The 6000-nt window shown below is 41.9% G+C and overlaps 1 long non-coding RNA gene across 1 annotated transcript; it reads right to left on the bottom strand.

The window, feature by feature from the left end:
• Positions 1–833: 833 nt before the first annotated feature.
• LOC125593021 lies at positions 834–3796 on the bottom strand. Its single transcript, XR_007328918.1, has 3 exons — positions 2345–3796; positions 1799–2264; positions 834–1698 (listed from the first exon to the last, which is right to left on the bottom strand). It is a non-coding gene; the product is annotated as an uncharacterized LOC125593021 (long non-coding RNA).
• Positions 3797–6000: the final 2204 nt, after the last annotated feature.

Consider the following 6000-nt stretch of genomic DNA (forward strand, 5'->3'; position numbering starts at 1 on the left):
ACTATTTTTGAAATAGTTATTAATAAAACTTACGGATCCGGATATCCGGACTAAAAAATTATGGTATCCGGATCCGGATCCGGCTTTGACGGATCCAACATTTTACTATCCGGATTCGGCCCCTCCGGATATCCGGATTTTCGGATCGGATCCGGATCGAATCTCGGATAAAAGTCTCAGGCCTAGTTTATGAGCATATTACAAAATGCTACTTGTTTAACAAAGAAAACAAATACTCAGATAATATATTTTATTGGTTGAGAACATAAACGGAGTTGTTTATCCCTGCGTTATGCATTATTTGATGATGTACAGTTATGGGACGCATTTCAAATGAAATAGACAATTTTAATTTTTTTTCATTTGCGTACAGTAATAGTAGTAGTCGCATCTTAAGAAATTAGAAGAGTTCAAAAAGTTTGATAAGAACATATAAAATTTTACAATGCTTATAAATCATTTATCAACTAATCCGAGATTCATACTATTCTATAAGTTTTGAAAACTACCTTTCAAAATCTTATAAAATGACAAAGTAGAGCAAAAAAGAATATAAGCACAGCTTGGTTTTATTCTTTATGATTGCATTAGCCTAGATAAATACTATTCCATTTGTTTCAAGTCTCCTCTCTCGAAGGCGTCAATGACCATATTGTAGATGACTATGTTCATGAATTCTATCACGGCACTCATCTTCTTGTATTTTCCTTTTTTCCCATATGAATCAAGGAGGATATTGAATGTTCTGATATTGGGTTTGATCCCAGAGCTCTGAAACATGATGGAACTCTTTTCGTATGTATTATTGTATGTCTATTTCGTTCTCAAGCACGTATCAAGCAAAAGATCATTGGATTTGTTTTTACTATCCAGTTGCGTATGTTACACAAGCTTCTTCCAACTTCTTCAGCTCGAGAAATAGCAAAAAAAGAAGATACACAAGGAATGCTAAAGCTACAACATGTATTACCACGTTAGGCGCAATTATTACTGCTGAACCTTCAGAACAGGAAACGCAATGATGTCTCTTATACTCGCAGAGTTTGTCAACAGCATCACCTGCCTGTCAATACCAGACCTCTAGGAAAGACGGAAAAACAATAAGAGAACTTATGTAAGTACTTGAGCAGACAAAGCTTGGTAATGTTTTTGACTATGCAAATTAAGCAACGTCAATACTATTAATCTAATCGTATACAAGAAAGAAAATAAGAAATAGTACCATTCCAGAAGCAGGAGGAGGCATTCCGTATTCCAGGGCAGTGAGAAAGTCTTCGTCTAGGGTCACCTCACATGAATCATCATCGTCTTTCTTTGCGTTATGTTAAGGAGTGTTTGATGCAGCCGCTGCTCGCTTTGCATTATGCTGCCTTACTTTCTCTTCCAACCGCGTCCTCTAAACGTAGAGATTGCATTACTTCAATTAAACCAAAGCCATCTTAATGATCTATTAAGAAAAAATGGATGAAGATGAAACTTGAATTTTTCATAAGTCTTCTTCCCTCGGAGTCAAGAATGCAAGTTTCCCAAATGCTCTCCGACCAACGACTCTCCCGACCATAGAAACACAATCACTCTCATTGTTTGATTCTTCTCCGTTCGCTAGATACTTGTACATCTCGTGGAGCTGATTTGCACTGTGGCTTTTTCCCACTTGTAAGCATATTGCTCAGCACCTTGACCTCTCAGTTCTTCAACCTGATGAACCAGATCAAAATCATTCATCACAAAATAGAGAAGACAACCTAAAAACAATGTCTTGATACAAAAGAAAGTAGCTTCAGACACTTGAAGATACCTCCATCATAGTAATATACTTGCAAAGGAATCATCTTTTTAAGACGAATGGAGCAAATGGCCTCACGATCAGACGTGGAATTAGAAGATGAAGCTGCCCTTATGTTGCAGCCGGAAGGTTTGGGAGCTTTAGCCGTGGCGGCATTTGAGGAAGAAGAAGCGGCGGAGGCACATCGGAGCACCAGTGATGAGTGGTGGAATATTCCACTGTATAATGAAAACCAAAGCCCTAATAGAAAAAAAAGTTCGGAAGAGGCATCACCTGAATAAACGGCAGAGCTCTGTTTGTAGATATTCCTAAAATGATGAAATCATGTTCTGTAAAATGAATTGAAACAGGGAGTCTGAAAGGCAGAAGCTTTGGTTTCTCATCTTTGCATCAAACATATTTGGGTCATACAGCCAGCCATACTGAAAGTTTTGAGCCGATGGACATTGATTGTAGCCTGAATCAAATTGGACGGGATCTATTTCACAGAGAATGTAAGCATTTTATTTCGTAATGAGTATGCGTTATCAAGGCGAAATGAAGACCAAGATTTGTTACCTTCCTATCAAGCAGTAACAGATCAACGCCCATCAACTTTTCATCTTTCTTCGCATTTCGAGCTTTCCAGAACCGGAGAAGCCTCGTGACAACTCTCTGCCTGCAGCGGCCAGCCTTGAGCTGTTCATCGCTGGAAACGTTTAAACTTATAGGAGACTTCCTGCCGGTTATGTATGAAAATAATGAGATCAAACAAATTCTACGGAGTGAGGGGAGTTGGATAAAATATGTAACTGATCAGATTAAAAGAGAAAATAAATGGAAACTGAAGGCGTTACACGAAGTTCATCGGAGGCGGCTTCATCAGAGAAGGGTCGACGATGTTCTCTATGTTGTCACACATGATACTTTTGGCCTGAAAAAAAAAAAATAGAAGCCCAAATATAAGAAATGGCTTGGTTTTGGTTTAAACTTTTTTTTTTTTTGTCAACGTTTGGTTTAAACTTTAAACGTTAAAAGATCAATTGGCTAGCTTCGTTTACGAAATTTTTTTTAAATAGAATTAAGAGTGCCATGTGTCCACAAAAACCCCTAGGTGATTGTTGAACTGTACATCCTAAGGAGAGGAGCAAAACTTCCTTTATTTATATAGATAGATATGGCAAAAAATGTAAAAAACATATGGCCTAAAAGTTATTTTTATATGATGTTTCTTTTTTAATAATTTAGATTTTACAATTTTATATATGTATTTAAATAATTTAAATATTAAAAATAAATAAATATGTATTTAGAATCTAAAGTTAATCTGCCTTGGATCCTCGTGAGGATTACTGCGTACCTTTTATATTAAAAACCGAAAGCCATTTGTTACTGCTCAACATCAACTTTTACTAGTCAACTAGTGAATACAATATTTTAACATCAACAGATGTTTCAAAACATAAAAATAACCTCTCTTTTCCGATACTCTTAAGGCATGATTCCAAACCAAAAGGGTCCATAAACCATCGACTCTCTGCAAAACCCACTAACCATTTTATCCATTGTACACCCAACATCTCCTTAAGAATCAAACTCTTCATGAAATACCAAAGCAATACGAACACATCCTTCGGGTTCCTACAGCAACACACAACTTGACAAGACGACTCCTTAGTAGACTCGGGGAGTGACCTAAGAGAAATGTGTGTAGGAAGATCCTAGCAGAAGTATCTTGACGAGTGTGAGGGTTGAAAGCTTCGATAAAGGGCAGTGGGACTGCGAGTTGTTATCGAGCAGAGAATGAGATTCTAGAGTTTGGAGTTCTTGTCTGTAAACTAAAGCAAACACAAGTGCTTTTAACCAAGTTGTAACTGATTTAGGACTGTTTAAGAGGATGATATCATAGACTTTAGTTCCAAATGTAAAACTACTGGCGAGTAAATATAAGATTGTGACAACAAAAAAACTTCTACCTCTTGTTTTGCCATTCATACTTAAAAGTCTTGCAACAGAGAGATCTCAGAGTCCTCTGCTTTGAAAGTTCCTCCGCAGCAAGAACACGTTTAATTCTCTGAACATTGTGATACGTACGAAGCAGAACGACCTCCGATCCTGTTTCACTATAGGAGAAGAGGACAAACATCTGAGAAATGAGGAGAGGGACAGCTGGCTAGCGAGTAGAGTCGAGTAAGAATAAAGGAATAAAGGTCGTTATCAAGAAGATCTGCAGCACATGGCCTGTCGAGGATGTGCTGACGTGACTCGCAAACGTTTGAGGAAACGCAGAACGCTTGTGGGCATTCACGAGATCCTAGGAGTCTATAAAAGAGAGGAGAGAGTAGTTTGTTATCTTTATCATTAGATTGATCAAAGTTGTAGTAGGGAGAGAGAGTCCTTTAACGTCTCAGTAATACTTTGTTCAGTGAATACAAACAATCTTTTCTCCTAAGTTCTGAGAGTTCATACATAAGAAATAAGCTGATGTTATTAACTTGGTATCAGAGCTCGTAGATCTAAGGGAAACGATGGCACCAAAGAGAAACGAGGCAGAACCAACCGCGGACCAAATGCAGCAGCAGATGGGTCGCATCTCACTTCTGGAGCAAAGGATGACCAAGGTCGATGCGATGGAGCAGACCTTGGCGGCGATGCAACAGCAGATGAGCGCTTTCTTTGGCCGGTTGGAGCAGGAGAAGAACGAGCAGGCGAGAGAGAAGGCTCGTTCGCTCGAAGCCACCAAAGGAAAAGCTCATCAGGAAGAAGAAACATCAGTCGGAGAAGGATCTTCACCGGTAAAGACTAAAACCGGCCAGGTCCTGGTTCAGACACCGATCTCGGTGGAGGAAGAAGGATCGGAGAGGAAGGGAGCGTTTTCTCAGGGATCCAGTCAGATGGAGGAAGACTATCGGAACAAAAGATTGGCCCGCCGGCTTGAGCTACCCTTGTTCGATGGCGAACAAGCAGATAGCTGGGTGCTGAGGGCGGATCAGTATTTTGAGATCAGTGAGTTCACGGAGGAACAGAAGCTGAAAGCGGTGAAGATGTGTTTCGTTGAAGACGCACTTTTGTGGTATCGTTGGGAGCGTGATAGAGACCCATTCTGGAGTTGGAGTCAGCTGAAAGAGAGGGTGTTGGAGCAATACTCGACGGCGAGAGATACGTCAGCCGGCGAGAGGCTCCTCCGCCTCCGACAGGAAGGGTCTGTCAAAGACTACTGTCGGGAGTTTATATCGCTGGCGACAAACGCACCGGAGCTGACAGACGCGGTGTTGGAAATGGCGTTCATGAATGGGTTAAAACCACGCATCCGAGCGGGAGTGAGGATGTTCGAGCCAAAGACGTTGCAAAAGATGATGAGTTTTGCTCGGAAGGTGGAAGAATGGGAGGGAGACAACGGGGAAGACGATTCGAAACCCTACCCCAGTTTAGCAGGCCGTAACCTGAAGCCCAATAACCGCAGTGACGAGACAACTAATAAGTTGAGCTTTAATGGGCCTAATCAACAAAAGTTCAAGCCCAACTACACGTCAAGCCTGTCACCGCAGAAGGACAAAGGGGTTGTGGGGAAGACTACGACCTATCACAATAGGGTAAAGGCTCCGTTTCGCCGTCTGACGCCGGCAGAGATCGAGCAACGGAGGTCGGCCGGTCTCTGTTTTCGCTGCGACGAGAAGTTCTTCCGGAACCACAAGTGTCCCAAGCCGGAACTCACGGTGTTGATTATGCACGATGATGGGAAGGAAGAGGTGTTCGACGAAGAGCCGTGTGAGCTGCTAGATGAGGAGGAGAACGAAGTCGAGGCAGTGGTGGCAGAGGTCTCAATTAGCTCCGTTGTCGGTCTGACCTCATCTCGCACGATGAAGTTAAAAGGGGAGTTGGGAGGAGAGGAGGTGACTGTCCTTATCGACAGCGGCGCCTCTCACAATTTCATTTCGGAGAAGATGTCTAGTCGAATGGGACTCATAGCGAAGAATACAACACGCTACGGGGTAATGGTGGCTGGTGGAGTTAAAGTGCAAGGGAGAGGGGTGATTACGGGAGTAGAGTTGAAGTTGCAAGATTGTACCATTCACACGAGTTTTCTGCCTCTGGAGCTGGGTATAGCAGACGTGATTTTGGGAGTACAGTGGCTCGACACACTGGGTGAAATGCGAGTTAACTGGAAACTGCAGAGGATGAAAATCAGGTTGGATGGGGAGTGGGTTCTGATACAGGGAGATCCCAGCCTTCAC

This window comes from Brassica napus, chromosome C9 (assembly GCF_020379485.1).
Source record: "Brassica napus cultivar Da-Ae chromosome C9, Da-Ae, whole genome shotgun sequence".
NCBI lineage: Eukaryota > Viridiplantae > Streptophyta > Magnoliopsida > Brassicales > Brassicaceae > Brassica > Brassica napus.